This window comes from Aotus nancymaae, unplaced genomic scaffold, assembly GCF_030222135.1.
Source record: "Aotus nancymaae isolate 86718 unplaced genomic scaffold, 86718_ANA_hifiasm-v0.15.2.pri h1tg000094l, whole genome shotgun sequence".
Taxonomy (NCBI): Eukaryota; Metazoa; Chordata; class Mammalia; order Primates; family Aotidae; genus Aotus; species Aotus nancymaae.
In genome coordinates, this window is record NW_026988509.1 from 93,725 (window position 1) to 111,027 (window position 17,303).

A 17,303-nucleotide genomic window follows, 5' to 3' on the forward strand; every position below is an offset into this window, starting at 1 on the left:
TTGCTGGGGCCCTGGGCCTGGGTAGGTGCTAGGGTCCAGTGCCTCTGGACAGGGGCAGGTGCCGGAAGGCCTGGGTCGGTCTCTGGACAGGGTTAGGTGCCTGGGGGCCTGGGTCTCTGGACAGGGGTATGTGCCGTGGTCCAGGGCCTCTGGGCAGGGGTAGGTGCTGGGGGCCTGGTTCTCTGGACAGGGGTAGGTGCTGGGGGCCTTGGTCTCTGGACAGGGATAGGTGTACGGTCCTGGAAAGGGGTAGGTGTTAGGGGTCCTCGGCCTCTGGACAGGGGCAGGTGCAGGCGTCCAGGGCCTCTGGACAGGGGCAGGTGCCGAGGGTCTGGGCCTCTGGACAGGCGCAGGTGCCGGGGCGCATGGGTCTTTGGACAGGGGTAGGTGCCGGGGGCCTGAGTCTCTAGAAACTGGTAGGTGCCGGGGTCTGGGTCTCTGAACAGGGGTAGGTGCCAGGGCCCTGGGTCTCTGAACAGGGGTAGGTGCCAGGGGCCTGGGTCTCTGGACAGGGGCTGGTGCCGAGGAGCCTGGGTCTCTGGACGGGGCCAGGTGCCGAGGTCCAGGGCCTCTGGACAGGGCTAGGTGCTGGAGGCCCTGGGTCTCTGAACCGGGGTAGGTGCCGAGGGGCCTGGGACTTAGTAGGTGCTGGGCTCTAGGGCCTCTGGACAGAGGCAGTTGCCGGGGGGCCTGGGTCTCTAGACAGGGGTAGGTGCCGGGGTCCTGGGTCTCTGGACAGGGGTAGCCGCCAGGGTCCTGGGTCTCTGGACATGGGTATGTGCCGGTGTCCACGGCCTCTGGGCAGGGGTAGGTGCTGGGGGCCTGGTTCTCTGGACAGGGGTAGGTGCTGGGGGCCTTGATCTCTGGACAGGGATAGGTGTAAGGTCCTGGAAAGGGGTAGGTGTTAGGGGTCCTCGGCCTCTGAACAGGGGCAGGTGCAGGGGTCCAGGGCCTCTGGACAGGGGCAGGTGCCGAGGGTCTCGGCCTCTGGACAGGCGCAGGTGCCGGGGCGCATGGGTCTTTGGACAGGGGTAGGTGCCGGGGGCCTGAGTCTCTAGAAACTGGTAGGTGCCGGGGTCTGGGTCTCTGAACAGGGGTAGGTGCCAGGGCCCTGGGTCTCTGAAAAGGGTTCGGTGCCAGGGGCCTGGGTCTCTGGACAGGGGCTGGTGCCGAGGAGCCTGGGTCTCTGGACAGGGGCAGGTGCCGAGGTCCAGGGCCCCTGGACAGGGCTAGGTGCCAGAGTCCCTGGGTCTCTGAACCGGGGTAGGTGCCGAGGGGCCTGGGACTTAGTAGGTGCTGGGCTCTAGGCCCTCTGGACAGAGGCAGTTGCCAGGGGGCCTGTGTCTCTAGACAGGGGTAGGTGCCGGGGTCCTGGGTCTCTGGACAGGGGTAGCTGCCAGGGTCCTGGGTCTCTGGACATGGGTAGGTGCCGGGGGCCTGGGTGTCTGGACAGGGTTAGGTGCCGGGGTCCTGCGTCTCTGGATGGTATAGGGGCCGGGGGCCTGTGTTTGTGGACAGGGGTAGGTGCCGGGGGTTCTGGGTTTCTTGACAGGGGTAGGTCCCGCGGGGCCTGCGTCTCTGAATGGGGATAGGTACCGGGGGCCTGTGTCTCTGGACAGGGGTAGGTTCCGGGATCCAGGACTTCTTGACAGGGGTAGGTCCCGGGGGTTCTGGGTTTCTTGACAGGGGTAGGTCCCGGGGGCCCTGCGTCTCTCGACAGGGGTAGGTACCGGGGGCCTGTGTCTCTGGACAGGGGTAGGTGCCGGGGTACCTGATGTCTCTGGACAGGACTTGGTGCCGGGGGGCCTGGATCTCTGGATAGTTGTCGGTGCCGAGGGGCCTAGGACTGATTAGGTGCCGGGGTCCAGTGCCTCTGGACAGAGGCAGGTCCTGGGGTCCAGTGCCTCTGGACAGAGGCAGGTCCTGGGGAGCCTGGGTCTCTTGACAGGGGTAGGTGTCGCGAGGCCTGCATCTCTGGATAGGGCTAGATGTGGGGTCCTGGACCGGGGTAGGTGTTGGGGTCCTGGGCCTCTGGACAGGGGTAGGTGCCGGGGCCTGGGTCTGTGGACAGGGGTAGGTGCCGGGGGCCTGGGTCTCTGGACGGGGGTAGGTGCCGGGGCCTGGGTCTCAGGACACGGGTAGGTGCCGGGGTCCAGGGACTCTGCACAGAGCTGGGTGCCGGGGGCCCTAGGTCTCTGGACAGGGGTAGGTGCCGGGGAGCCTGGGTCTCTGGACAGGTGTTAGTGCCGGGGTCCAGGGTCTCTGGACAGGGTAGGTGCCAGGGGCCTGGGTCTCTGGACGGGCGTAGGTGTCAAGAGTCCTGGGTCTCTGTACGGGAGTAGGTGCCAGGGGGCCTGGGCCTGGGTAGGTGCCGGGGTCCAGGGTGTCTGGACAGGGTCAGGTGCCGGTGGGCCTTGATCTCTGGACGGGGCCAGGTGCCGGGGTCCTGGGCCTCTGAACGGGGATATCTGCTGGAGTCCAGGGCCTCTAGACAGGGTAGGTCCCGGGGGACTGGGTTTCTGGACAGGGGTAGGTGCCAGGGGTCTTGGTGTCTGGACAGGGTAGGTGCCGGGGGCCTGGGTTCTCGACAAGGGTAAGTGCCTGGGGGCCTGGGCCTCTGGACAGGGGTAGGTGCCGGGGGGCCTGGGCCTGGGTAGGTGCCGGGGTCCAGGGCCTCTGGACAGGGGCAGGGGCCGGGTGCCCTGGGTCTCCGGACAGGCGCAGGTGCGGGGGGCCTGGGTTTCTGAACGGCGGGGGTAGGTGCCGGGGTGTCTGGGTCTCTGGACAGGGATAGGTGCCGGGCTCCATGGCCTCTGGATGGGGTAGGTGCAGGGGGCCTTGGCCTGGGTAATTGCTGGGGTCCAGGGTGTCTGGACGGGGCAGCTGTCGGGGGCCAGGGTCTCTGAACACGGGTATCTGCCGGGGTCCAGGGCCTCTGCACAGGGGTAGGTGCCTGGGGGCCTGGTTCTCTGGACAGGGGTAGGTGCTGGGGTGCCTTGGTCTCTGGACAGGGATAGGTGCGTGGTCCTGGAAAGGGGTAGGTGTTAGGGGTCCTCGGCCTCTGGACAGGGGCAGGTGCAGGGGTCCAGGGCCTCTGGACAGGGGCAGGTGCCGAGGGTCTGGGCCTCTGGACAGGCGCAGGTGCCGGGGCGCATGGGTCTTTGGACAGGGGTAGGTGCCGGGCGGCCTGAGTCTCTGGAAACTGGTAGATGCCGGGGTCTGGGTCTCTGAACAGGGGTAGGTGCCAGGGGCCTGGGTCTCTGGACAGGGGCTGGTGCCAAGGAGCCTGGGTCTCTTGACAGGGGCAGGTGCCGAGGTCCAGGGCCTCTGGACAGGGCTAGGTGCCGTAGGCCCTGGGTCTCTGACCCGGGGTAGGTGCCGAGGGGCCTGGGACTTAGTAGGTGCTGGGCTCTAGGGCCTCTGGACAGAGGCAGTTGCCGGGGGGCCTGGGTCTCTAGACAGGGGTAGGTGCCGGGGTCCTGGGTTTCTGGACAGGGGTAGCTGCCAGGGTCCTGGGTCTCTGGACATGGGTAGGTGCCGAGGGGCCTGGGACTTAGTAGGTGCTGGGCTCTAGGGCCTCTGGACAGAGGCAGTTGCCGGGGGGCCTGGGTCTCTAGACAGGGGTAGGTGCCGGGGTCCTGGGTTTCTGGACAGGGGTAGCTGCCAGGGTCCTGGGTCTCTGGACATGGGTAGGTGCCGAGGGGCCTGGGACTTAGTAGGTGCTGGGCTCTAGGGCCTCTGGACAGAGGCAGTTGCCGGGGGGCCTGGTCTCTAGACAGGGGTAGGTGCCGTTGTCCTGGGTCTCTGGACAGGGGTAGCTGCCAGGGTCCTTGGTCTCTGGACATGGGTAGGTGCTGGGGGCCTGGGTGTCTGGACAGGATTAGGTGCCGGCGTCCTGCGTCTCTGGACGGGATAGTTGCCGTGGGCCTGTGTCTGTGGACAGGGTTAGGTGCCGGGGGTTCTGGGTTTCTTGACAGGGTTAGGTCCCGGGACGCCTGCGTCTCTGGACAGGGGTAGGTACCGGGGGCCTGTGTCTCTGGACAGGGGTAGGTGCCTGGGTCCAGGGCCTCTGGACAGGGCTAGGTGCCCGGGGACCTGATGTCTCTTGCTGTCTTTCTCTTTTTAATATTATTGATTTGTTGAACTAAGGCAGTAATACTAAAACCATCCCTAGAAAGTACTATTTTTCTAAGAAGAAAACTGGATTTGTAAGAGTTAAAACTTTTTTAAAATCATAAGCTGATTTTATATTTAATGTTAGTACAACTAAAAGTATAAAGAATAGAAGAGAAAAGTTAAATGGCAGGTAATGTACATATTAAGTACATACCACATGACAGACAGTAGTGGTTTATATACTTTATGTCATTCAGCCCCTAGGACCCCAAGGTGTATGATTATTGCATACATGTTATGGATGAGGAAACTGAAGTTCAGAAATTTGAAATAACGTAAGATTCCAAATCTTTTATGTAGATGAACTGATACAGTATCTTCAGAGTGTGTGGTTTTTTCAGCCTCCCGTTTTGTGTCTGGCTGGCAGCAGAGACTTCTCTGGCTACAGAAGTTAGGACAGTTTTATGAAGGAGGTGAAATTTAAGCTGAGCGTTGAAGAGTGAGTAGTATTTCAAAAAATAGGTCTTGAATTTGAAGTAAAACTATGCCATTTTAATTCTTCAGAAACTTTTTACTTTCAAAGAAAAAAAATAGAGGTTGTATCTAGCATCTTGTATATGGGTAAGGTTTTTTAAACCATAGTGATGTTGTATACTAAACATAATTGTTTAAGTCATTTTTTGTGGCTTGCTTTGACATTTTTGGTTATACATTTTAGAGTTGTATATTTTAAATCTTTGATCAGGAATGCAGACTTCCAGATTATAGTATAGATCCTGTTGAAAATATAAGTTGGTTTTGACAGCTTTTACCTATTTTGGAAATGGCCTTTTCTCTACAGTTTACTTATAACAAATTTAAAGCTCTATTATAAATGCTTTGTGTAATTAATTAGCTTTGTATTGCTATATAGTAGTAGTATAACTGAATTGTTCATAATGGAGGATGGGATTTGAAAAGTTTCTTATGTGGGACAGTTTTATACTTTAGCATACTACTATCCAAGTGAGTGGCATAGCTGAAGTGCCAGATGTTTGAGTAAATGTAATAATCTCATGAGTTAGAGTAGTTGTATTTGTTTTTAATTTATAAGTGAATAATTTGAATCCTAGTTCAACACTAGCTTATGGTTGCAAAATAAGTCAGTGGAAAGGATAGGAGTTAAGGTTTCTTGACTTTTTCTGTATTCTCAGTTACAGTTTGCAAAGAAGAGTGTTAGCAAGTGTTATTGAGCTGTTATAAAAATATTCAGCTCTGGCCGGGCGCGGTGGCTCAAGCCTGTAATCCCAGCACTTTGGGAGGCCGAGGCGGGTGGATCACGAGGTCAAGAGATCGAGACCATCCTGGTCAACATGGTGAAACCCCGTCTCTACTAATACAAAAAATTAGCTGGGCACGGTGGCGCGTGCCTGTAATCCCAGCTACTCAGGAGGCTGAGGCGGGAGAATTGCCTGAACCCAGGAGGCGGAGGTTGCGGTGAGCCGAGATCGCGCCATTGCACTCCAGCCTGGGTATCAGGATCGAAACTCCGTCTCAAAAAAAAAAAAAAAAAAAAATATTCAGCTCTTAATTATGTACTAAAACAGAAGGAATAGTGTTTGGTAAATCAAAATATCAGATAACCACAGTACCATTTCCACTTGATTTTTAAAATGAATTCTATTATTCTTCCCTACTGAGTGCCTTTCTGTCTTATTTTGATCTGGCTAATAGTAAAGTAAGTTTGCCTGCCTTGAGTGTGTAGACTCACTTGAGAGAAGAATGACTTAGATACCTGAGAATAAATACTTTCCATATTATTACCATTCAGATATTTGAGAATTTACTGTTTTACTTTAAAGAGAAAACAAGTGCCTTTTTTCCCCATAGGTACTTGATTTTTAGATTCAAAAGTTAACAGTGCATTTAAAAGTTAAAGTTAATTTTTATCAAATTAAGACATTTGGATAAAATAATAAGACCCTGAACTAGAGGCATACATAAAAATTGTATATGTTGGAGCCCTTTTATGGTTTGAATGTTTCAGTATAAGTCTTACAAACTAGCCATTGTCTACTATGTATGGGACACAGATATACTGTTCAGTCAGAAAAGACTCATTTCAAGTATTGATTAGACTAAAAAGAATGTGCTATCTCAGTTTCACTCTGGCTGGGAAGCTAATGGACCTTTCTTGGGTCTAGGAGGTTACCACGTCTTTTTCCTCTCATCTCTCAGGCTTGAGATGCTCATCCTGCTTTTCTATTCCATTTCAGCTCCCATCACCTACTTTGTCTCTTGTGGTTCCATTCCTTTCTGTCTCCCAGTACCCTCCCTAAAGATTCTCCTATTCGCACTACATTGCCTATTTTATTGTTGTAGTTGAAGAAAAGCTAGCAGAGGACCTTTCATATTGAATTGCTCTATTGCTCTTCTGGACAGAATGGAGGGATGATCTCAAACGCAGGTGCTGGGTTCAGGAGCAGTGTGGTTTTCAGCCCATTTGGTTTCAGCATCATTGGGTGCCTGAACCTCACCCTCAGAAATTCTGTTCAGTGTTCAGTTTGAAGACCATTGATTTTGTTTCATAAATGTATTGTTGAGAACTTTTAAGTAACTTACATTATTCAAATTTGGAATGATCCTTATTTTAGTATTCATGTGTTTCAAAAGTACTCAGCCTAGTGCATGAGTGACATTTAACTCTTCTCCATCCTCCAGTGTAAGTCATTCCTGTCCCTTTCCTAAACCAACCCTCTTGAGAGGATTTCTGTCTCTAGCTCAGGTATTCCTATTACTTTTTAAAATCTAGGAAATGCTTGTTAGGTATTACTTTTGGCAAAGGAAACTCTTTGCTCCTACTTTATCTGTTCAATAAATCCATATTTATGTTTATCAAGTATTAGAGTAGAAATAAGAAGACCCAAGTTTACTTAACTAGGCCACTTGAGTGATGCTGGCATGTCACATAACCTCATGTAAACTGGGGTAGTGAACTAAGGTTCCTTCCAATTAAAGTTATTTTATTCTTTTTCTTGGCATTTGCTTTAAAACAAGATGTGCCAGAAGTACATCTTGAATCATTTGAATTTTTTTCTTTTAGTGAGACGCTGTGAAGACGTTTTTTGTAGGGAAGTAGTTTTTAACTTTTGTAGTTATACAGTCCTTTACGATCCTCTGTCCAAAAAAGACAGTACAGACAGCTTTGCATGTATTATCAGCAGTATTCACACGTACCCTGGAGCCCATTCATGGATCTTGCTGCATGACAATTTCTAAGTGTGGCTTAGATGTAAAATTCTTGTCTTAAACAGAAAAACACATTCATTGAAAGGATAGGACTCCACGTTTCTAGACATTTTCAGAATTCTCACTTCATAGCTGTCAATGAAGAGTGTTTTTAAGTTAATGTGTTGGATATCATTTGCAATTATTTTTAGTGAACCTTCTAAATCCAAGAGGAAAAATTACCACTGGAGGCAGTCAGTGCAGTGCAAGTAGCTCGATCTGCAACTGTCTGCAACTGATTTGCTGTTTTGTTTCTCATAGCACAGGTGCAGCAGTGATCAATGGCTCTCAGCATCCATCGTCATCGTCGTCCGTCAATGATGTATCTTCAATGTCAACAGATCCGACTTTGACCTCGGATACAGACAGCAGTCTAGAAGCATCAGCTGGGCCTCTGGGCTGCTGTAGATGACTACTTGGGCCTTGGGGGGGTGGGAGGGACGGGGAGTCGGTTAGTCATTGATAGAACTACTTTGAAAACAATTCAGTGGTCTTATTTTTGAGTGATTTTTCAAAAAATGTAGAATTCATTTTGTAGTAAAGTAGTTTATTTTTTTTTAATTTCAAGTGATGTGATTTAAAACCTAAGTTGTGTTTCAAAACAGCAACAAAACTGTATTGTATTTTTTTGCTGTAATTAACTGTATAATGTAAACCTAATTATTTTATCATGGTTTAAATTTTTTGCATATTTGCTTTATCTTATGCTGCTGATTTTTTTAACTGAATTTGTAAGATTTTGTTTATCAAAGCAACTATTATGTGATGACTTGCCTATATCATGAATTATTTAAGATTTTTATAGTTTTTTTATTAGATTTTATTTCAGATGTTTTGTTCATGATACTATCCTTCAGGGTTATATGCTTATCAATGAAATAACCCCAGAGGAGTGAGGGAAAATAACTTGTAGCCAGTTATATTCAGGAATAACTACTGTAAATGATGAACGTGTTAAGAGACCTCCAATATTTGCTACTTGCCAATCCTAATTTAGTTACAAGAACTGGTAGGCAATCCTACTTAACTTTGGCAAAAGCCCATCATCTAAGTGGCAGAATAACTCAGAGCATGTCTGTGAAGATGCTGGGCGTCTACCACCACCTTATGTCCCCACCCTACCCAACAGAAATCAAGTAAAAAGAATATGGTGTATTCTGCAAATTTGTGGCATGCTCAAAGTTTATGATCACATAAAGTCAAGAGGATACTTCATGAATAATACATTTCAATGCAAATAAACAGATGGTTCACTTCTACTAGCGATGAGCCTGTTTTTGTATACACTGAGTTAATCTATTCAGGCTGTAAGTCCCAGCAGTGTTCTAGAGTCTGGTCTTTCCCTTTCCTGCAGCCTCGGGCCTTTGGACCTTTCCAGTTTCCTATTGGAGTGTCAGTCAGTTGAGCACCAGTTCTTCTGGTGTTTCTGGCCATTTGATTCTACTTGTAGCATAATCGTATTTATACTAGCTGCTGGGAGGTTCCAAAGCCTACTTAGATTTGTGTAGGTGATGTATCAAATGAGCAATATACCGTTCATCTGAAAATAGTAGCACACAGCCATATATAGGATATCATTTTCTAAGGACTGTTTCTTCACATTGATCAGAGCAGGCATAAATGGTGGTTATTAAGTCTGAGTCTTTCATTTTTTTATACCTGATTTTCAACATAACACGCGATGTGGATGTCGAGTAGTGTAAGAATGGTGCTGCTCCTGACAAGGGTATGTTAACTGTTTACATTTTATATCTACAGAATTATTTCTCTATAACTGAATTTTTCCTAAGTAAAATGTCTTTGAAGTCTCGTTATTTCTGAAATACATTGTCTATAATAGACCCAGGCACCTTTCATTATCTCTTGAACGAGGGATTTCATGTAGTGAACTAGGGAATGCATTCTCACATAAGCAGCAAGGTTCTAGGCAGAAAGCCCTTTGGAATTCGTGACCAACAGGAAAGAACAGGTGTGGCTCAACATGAAAGTTTGCTTGGCATTTTATTCATATATTTAGTGCAAAATTCTTTTTGAATGAGATACTTTAGATCGTTGTTAATTGTTAATGTGCAATATTTAAGATTAAAATACATTAGCCTTTTTATATACTTTGAAATGGTATTTGCTTTTGATGATCTAGGGTCATGATTCTCTTTTTCTAACACAACATGGTGCGTTAGATTAGGCAAATCTAATGCACCATGTTGTATTAGAAAATTAATTTGATGAGGCAAATTAAAGTTCAGACTATAACACCTCTTGTAGACAGGACAGATTGGATTCACAATTTTAGCAGAAATTTGAGAATGAATGTTTTTATATTAATTTGACAATTAGCTTTATTTTCTGCAAGATAGATTATGTCACGGTTGCACTTTCACAGCAGACATGCTTTCAGAAGAGTCTCATATTTTATGTTTGATTTCTGAGAAGCCATCTCTGTTGATACAGATTTTTGGTTAAGTAAGGAAGGAAAAACATGTCTGACTGTATCATTTGTTTTAAATGCCAGCTGCCGCTTGCCAACCATCAGTTCAATTCAAAGAAAACAAACTCATATTACTTAGCATAAACTAAGATACTTAACAATTATATCCTAAATACAAGGTCTCTCTGTTAAATGTGTGCCCTAGGTTTTAAATTACTACATCTAAATACAATTTTCCTCTTAAATTTATAAAGCTAAATATGTATTGGTTCTTTTTATTTGGGGATCCTTAAAGCATCTTAAACATTTTTTTTTTCCGAGAGAAATTATAAATAACATTTCTATCAGGTAGTACTTGTGTAAAGCCACCTTTCTTCTATAATTTCGGTTTTTCAGTTTTATATATTTAATATACTCTCTGTCTTACTTTCAGACAGTTATTTTGACCAAGATTTTTATTATTCATCCTCATAGATTGAGAAAGCGATGCTAATTCTTTACCCATGTCTTCCTGGTTACTATTCTCTTAGCCTCCAATATATACTGGCCATTTGTAAAACCATTGTGTTGTTGGGCTCACTTAGTTATACTTCATGCAAATAGAGCATCTCAACTCTGTCCTACTGTTTGCTGAACAGTTTTCAGTGTGTCCTGTACCTTTGGCTGCTGATTGTTCTTGGTGTACACTTTTCCAAGTTGGTAAAGGCACAGTGTGTTCATACCAGACTTGCGAAGAGAAACACCAGCCTCTTAAATGAGAAGCCTACACGCAACCCCCTTAACAATCCAGAGAAGCTTGACGGTATGCAAAGAAGCTCTCTTCTCTGCCAGCCTTGTCATTGTTCTGTTCTATGCTAATCTTGCTATGTTGTCTAAAAGATGGAGGGAAGAGGACATCAGTGTCTAATAGTGAAATCAGCAGCGGGAAAGTGAAGCTCTTTCCTTGGTTACAGATAAGACTTGGTTGACACTCTTGGCCAGTATCTGCTACACATATGAAGACTTAACTCTTAGTGTTGCCTAGGCACTAGCCTGCACAACATTTTGAGGTTAAAACATAGTATGTTTTCAAAAATACTGTAGTAGTTTGTGAGTGTTGTTCATTAGTCACACATTAGCTGTAGAGTGGATGCATGAACCATGACACCAGTAAACTTCTCTTACCAGTAGAAAAACCAAACACCACCATTCTGTCATTAGCAGCCCTCTCAAATGTTACCTCTCCGTATCCTGTTGCATTTTTGTGTGCATTGTGTTTCTACTGATCTCTCTTAGGTTTTTCCGGAATCAAAGGAAACTAATTGTTCCTTACTAGCAAGAAAGATGAAGAGGTAAAGGGCATTGAAGCAGAAATGTATAGTTTGGGGTACGGTTAGAAAACTTGTAAGGAAAACAAAAGTCCTAATTAATTTCAAACCGACTGCTCTTCATTAAGTGCTCTTAAGGAGAGTCTAGTAAGAGTAACACTTTCTGGCCATTTCTGGTTTCGATTCTCTTAGTTACTGAAACTTTTGAGAAACATTACCTGTGGATTAATTTTGCACAATGTTCTATTCTCTCAATGACTTACAAATTAAACTAGGTTTTTATTGAACTACCTCACACTAATTTTCTATGCTTTCCCAAGTAAGCTGTTGCCCTGACTGTTAGATCTTTACTGAGTGTGAATTATAAATGTTACTTTTTAGCCAGTGTTGACACAATACCAGTAAGTATGTAAAGTATATACCTTACATCAGTAAGAGACACGTGTAAAATCTTTCACTGTGTATCTTGGAAAATTGTGTTAGATGTGCTTGTTGACATTCTTACTGTTTTTGTAAGTAGAAACCTGCTCGTGATATCAGTCCATTCTTTACATTTTACAAAAGGAGTAAATCTTAGTAAATTTTACGAAGAAATAAATTACTTTTGTAGGCCCAATATTTGGTATATTTTTGAGAAGCTGTTAATCTTTTAACTGAATAATGAAGTTAGACTGAATTAGGTGTCTTCCTGGACTGTGACATCTATTTTCTCATTACAGTTTATCCTGGTCAACAGGGTGTCACACCTGGAAACCTGAGTATGATAACTGACATTTGATTTTTCTCCCTCTGCGATGCCATTCCTCCTTCATTCCTCTCCTTCCCCGTGTTCTGTTCCCTCTCCTCTAGACAAAACAAAATGGGGCACTTTGTAGGGAATGCTGAGATCCTTATTGTGGTTTTTCATCATTCATGCCCTAGTCATTAAACATGCACCACTGGAATGTAAACAATGTTATCTAGTTTGTCAATTGGTTATAATATTTTAAATAAAAAAGAAAAAAGTGGTATGAAAGTTATGACATTAAGAGTTTTTTCATTGAAAACAATCTGTTTGTGGTAGTTTTTCTTGGCAATTTTAGGATTGCCCGTGGATTGGGATAAAAGGGGTATTGCTAGGGCTGGTTCTCAGATTTGGATTTTATACAGATTGTGAAGAGCCTAAACTATCACCCTGGTTATCTGGTTGATCTGGTCTTGTGCATTTTTGGTGTTTGAAATTGCTGGATAAACTTTATCTAAAAAAGAAACTTCGCTTCAATGCCCTTAACCTAGTTCTTGGTAAACATGTGAGAGAACAACCCTCATGACCTCTTGGCAAAAATAAGTACTTAAAATTGGGGTCTGTTTCAAAACAAGCAAGAGATTTTAGCTTTGAGTGTTTCCAGCTTTCCAGCCGCTGTGATGACACCACTCCATCTTGCTCAGTTCTTGCTCCAGATGACCCTTGTACCGTGCTGTCTCTGCCCTCCCCTGAACTCACACTGCCCTTCTCTGAGCGGAGAGGAAGAGGCTGCCCTCTAGCGGCCTGTGGCTGCTGAGCTGTTTCATCGCTGTCATAGACACGCCTCCCAGGAGAAACTGGGTGGCAAAAGCAAGTGTCAAGAGTGTTGAGTATAAACTTATTTTTTTCATTTTCACCAGTTGTATAGCAGAGTAATTCATCCTTGTTAATTTAGGTACTTTTTTTTTTAAGTATTGTTCCTAAAAAGATATTAACTTGATGTAAGTGAAGATTGATTTGTAGTGATTTTGTGGTTTTTAGCTGTTATAGGTTATAGACCGGTATTTCTCTGGACTTCATTTGAAACCAAAAGATAATTTCAAATATGCTTTGTAAAGTTTAGGTTTCTGTCTAACATGTACTTTACTAATTTCATTAATTAATGGAAGCATAGGTCTAACACCTGGGCTGGAAGCTGGGAGCAGGAAATAGAAAATGGATGACAGAGCCTTGAAATGGTGCATATGGAGGAACAAGGACCTGGCCACAGGGATTGATTAGAGGAAATGAGAGGGGTTTCACAGAGAAGCTGCATTTTGAGCCTTGGCATAAATAAGGGGAAGGGAAGGCAAGCAGATTTAAGTGAGTGCATGAGCAAACAGTAAGGAATGGCCTGGCTTTGGTGTGGGAACAGGGAGAAATGGAGGAAAGACACATTGTGGTTTGGAATTGAAACAAGCTGAGGATCCGACCTGAAAACATGAGGAATGGTCTGATGTTTTTACCCAGAAGAGTTTGACGGTGATAGGAACCCGTGGTAGTTTGTGAGGAGGAAAAGGAGTATTATGACCCGACCCTTGTTTTAGGGCCGTCACTGCCAAGAGAAGCAAATCCAGTTAGGCTGGAGGTGTGGAGATTGGTGACTGAAGCCCAAGATACCCAGGTGAGAGCCGCAGAAATGAAGGAGAGGGACTCATTTAGATGTATTGCCGTGACACAGGTGAAGTCGCCAAGATTAGGGTTTGGAGCTGGGGGAAGGCTGTGAGCCCTAGCGATTGGGCAGCACACAAGAGATGGTGCAAGGAAAAAAATATGCAATGTGTTTTGCAATTTGTATATCTCAGTTTGAAGTGTCCATGACAGAATGCATGTCAGGTATGGTATCAACTCCCAACTTAACAGGAGTGGGAGGAAGGGAAATATGGGTGTGCTCCCTCACCTGCCTGTAGACCTCTTCAATCTGGTAGTTTCTTTCCTTGTGAGGTCTGTGTCATTTGCTTGTATGGCCCTTGCACCGTATTTGTTAGCATCATTTTGTGGACAGAGGAAGATAGTGGAAAGATTCCTCTTGTATATACCACATGGAAGACGTTAGACCTGGATAGGTGCGAGTGGGGCCTAATTCAAGTGAGTGAGTGGCAAAGCAGGTGGTGAAAAGGACTGGAAAACTTGGTTGGAAATGTAAAGAAGAAATCATGACTGTCTTGAGAGAAGTGAGGGGTAGACTGAGGAGTTTAAAGGGAGAAGCCAAAGGCACATGTATCTTTATGGGACAGGGTCCTGGAAGGGTTGCGATCTACGGGATCATGCAGGTCCAGGTGAGCTTAGTCAAGACAGAATTTAGGTCACCTCAGACAAGTGTCAGTCTGGCTGAGCCATGCCTCTACTGTTACTTGATAGCATCCTGTGTTCTCATCTTCTGATGCCTCACTCTGGGGTCCCCTGGATGGAAGAGGCTGCCCTACTGGAGATAATGCCTGGTGAGAAGGTGTTCCATAAATGGTGGGCTGGGTAAGCTAATCACTAGAGCCTATCTTTTACACCATCTCTGTCCTCTGAAAATGCAATATTCATGGCCCTCAAAGTGTGGCATAAGGACACTGCATGCAACACTGTAATACTACAGTTATGTGGGCATGGACTCTGGTGCCAGATACCCAGATAGCATCCTGCCCTCACTGGCTGCTTCACTGCCCGCAAGTGCCTCAGCTCTGGGGCTGTGCTCTGTCATCTGTCCTGTGGGAAGCCTAATGTCACCTGGCAGTGTTGCTGGGAGGATTCAGCATGTGCATGCAGGGCCAAGGCTGGCGAGCGCTCAGTGAGTGCTGGCTGCCGCGGTCATCCTGACTGGCACCAGAATCAGTTCAGCACCCTGGTGTGCAGGTTCCTCAAGCAGCTGTCCCTCGTGTCTGAATGGAGCTCTGTCTCTAGGCAAACATACTCAGAAGAGTGATGTGAACCAAAGGCTGTGTTTCCATTTGATGTGCTGCAAGGAAAAGATGTTCTAGAACCTGGAGCCGCCTCACTCCCTGGCTCCAGTGTACAGCGGAACCAATGAACCCACGTGCTGACCCTGAGGCTCCCCATCCCTACGGCCACGGCTACTACCACCACCAGGCCTGGGCGCAGGGACGTGCTTTACTCCTCAGCCCCCCGTGGCCCAGATGCTGCCCCTTGTCTCCTTTTACCACACAGGACAGACATTTATCAAAAGCTCACTGAAAGAAGGGAAAGGAAATAATTACAGAAAAATGCGTCTCTACCAGGCATTTTGGTCCAGCTGCTGCCAGTTTTCAAACCTGGTGAGTTTTTTAACCAGCTGTGGGGTGAGTGCAGGGGCTTGGGATTTATGAAACCATTGGGTTGTCTTAAGACCCAATGTCCAGATAGCACAGAGATTTAGCTGTCTTGGAGTGGGGTCATCAAGCCAGCTTGTGGCATGTGGTGGGGCAGGATCCACATCTTGGCAGGTGGGCCCCAGGGCCTTCGCTTGAAAACTGCTGTACTAGCCCAGTGTGGTGGCTCATGTCTGTAATCCCAGCACTTTGGGAGGCTGAGGCGGGTGGATCATGAGATCAGGAGTTTGAGACCAGCCTGGACAAGATGTTGAAACTCCGTCTCTACTAAAAATACAAACAAATTAGCTGGGTGCGGTGGCATGCGCCTGTAATCCCAGCTAGTCAGGAGGCTGAGGCAAAAGAATCGCTTGAACCTGGGAGGCGGGGGTTGCAGTGAGCCGAGATTGCGCCATTGCACTCCAGCCTGGGTGACAGAGTGAGACTCTGTCTCAAAAAAAAAAAGAAAAGAAAAGAAAAGAAAAGAAAACTGCTGTGCTCTACTGCTTGAGCAGCTTTATGGGAATAAAAGCATCTCCTGCTCAAAAGCTCCTGGGACGCCATGTAAGGTAAGCATGTTTGCAGTTTTGTCCGCAACTCTCTCCCTATCCTTTGGGTCATGCTCAGCAGTGTAGAGACATGCTCAAGAGTTTCCATCTTTCAAAAGCTCTCCCTTGCCCCCTTCCACTATTAAAATGGAACTCAATTCATGTGAGTTAATGTAAAGCTTTCAAATACTTGCCTATCTCCTTAGAATAAAAATAGCCTCTCACCAGGGGTGACAGGCCCTGAGTATCTGGCTCCTGCTGGGCTTTTCATGACCCCATCCTGTCCTACCAGCTTCTTCACAGACTGCAACACTTTGTGAGGCCCCTGTGCTCAAAGTGTTGCGGGGCTTGCTGTGGGAGCTAGAAGTAGTAACAGTGTGGCTGGTAGAAAAGGACAGCAATCCTGGCATGGGTGGGGGTTCTTAGTAGAGGCAGGAGTACAGAGAGGCAGCAGCAGTGTGTGTCAATGTCACAGCTACTTAGCTGGGAACTCAGGACACCGTGAGAGAACTACTTAAGATATGAGGCGGGCTCTGCAGGGCCCTGGGGTGCTGCATCAAAAGGAGAGGGAGAGAATCCATGAAACCTTGTTGTAACTTGACCCCATTTTTACCCACAGACCAGGGCAACATGGATATATGAGTTCCATTCCAAAATTATTTCAGGAATATGATTCAGTCCTGGTCCATCACTCAAAAGCCAATTAAGACAAGGAATCTTCCTCTTCTCTCTTCCTATTTCTGTTTCTCTCACACACATACCCTTAAAATTGTATTTTAACTTTAAAGAACATGTACATTCATGTTATTCTTTTAATAAAAGCCAACTCTTTTTTTGTTATGAGACATTCACAATTTCCAGTATTTCTTTAAAGTCGAACACAAGTTTTACATGTCTCACTCATCCATACTTAATTTGAGAACATTTTTTAGCAGCGTGCTTCTACTGAGTCTGTCTAAAGCATTCCAGGGTTTCAATGAATCAGTTCCCTGCCATTTCATGTTCATAATTCATGGGTCTACTTCATATTAAATGATATCATTACAGTAGCACAGTGGGAATCTATCAGTTTGGGAACAGATTCAGCAAATGTAACTCAATTGAGAGAAGGGGGTAGGGGTGGGGATACTAGAGCCTCCCCCAACCCCGACCAGCCCCGAAGGCCTCAGTCACTCAGTGTGCCTGACAGTCAAGTCAGATGTTTTGCAGACAAGGTGCCTGGTGCTGGTTACCTAGAGATTGGAAAACAGAACTGAGTCACTTCAATTCATTTTGAGATAAGAACTGCATTTGCAGATCCTACTGGGCCAGCAGGTGGCAGACGTGGCTCAGGCGTTCATGAGCTCCTATCCCTACTGTAAACTCGGCAGGAGCCTGAGCCTTTGCCAGGATTAGTGGCTGAGCCAGACAAGCTTCCTTTCATCATGGGAAACCCATTTCGGTCTCCTCTGCTCCTTTGATAGCCTGGTGGCATTTTCTCTCCAGGTCAAAATCAGAATTCCAGGGCTGGGGCGAGAAAACTCAACAGGGTCATCAGAACGCACCTCTGTACCCACCTGATTTCTCCAAGCCTCAGTT

General features: G+C 46.5%; 1 long non-coding RNA gene across 4 annotated transcripts in view; it reads left to right on the forward strand.

Moving 5' to 3' along the window:
* Positions 1 to 7,728, forward strand: part of LOC135271852 (uncharacterized) — a 75,665-nt gene extending 67,937 nt beyond the window's left edge. For all 4 annotated transcript variants that reach the window (XR_010339985.1, XR_010339984.1, XR_010339983.1 and 1 more), the window contains one exon: positions 7,650 to 7,728. This is a non-coding gene — a long non-coding RNA (uncharacterized LOC135271852). The remainder of the gene's footprint in view (positions 1 to 7,649) is intronic.
* The last annotated feature ends 9,575 nt before the right edge of the window (positions 7,729 to 17,303 follow it).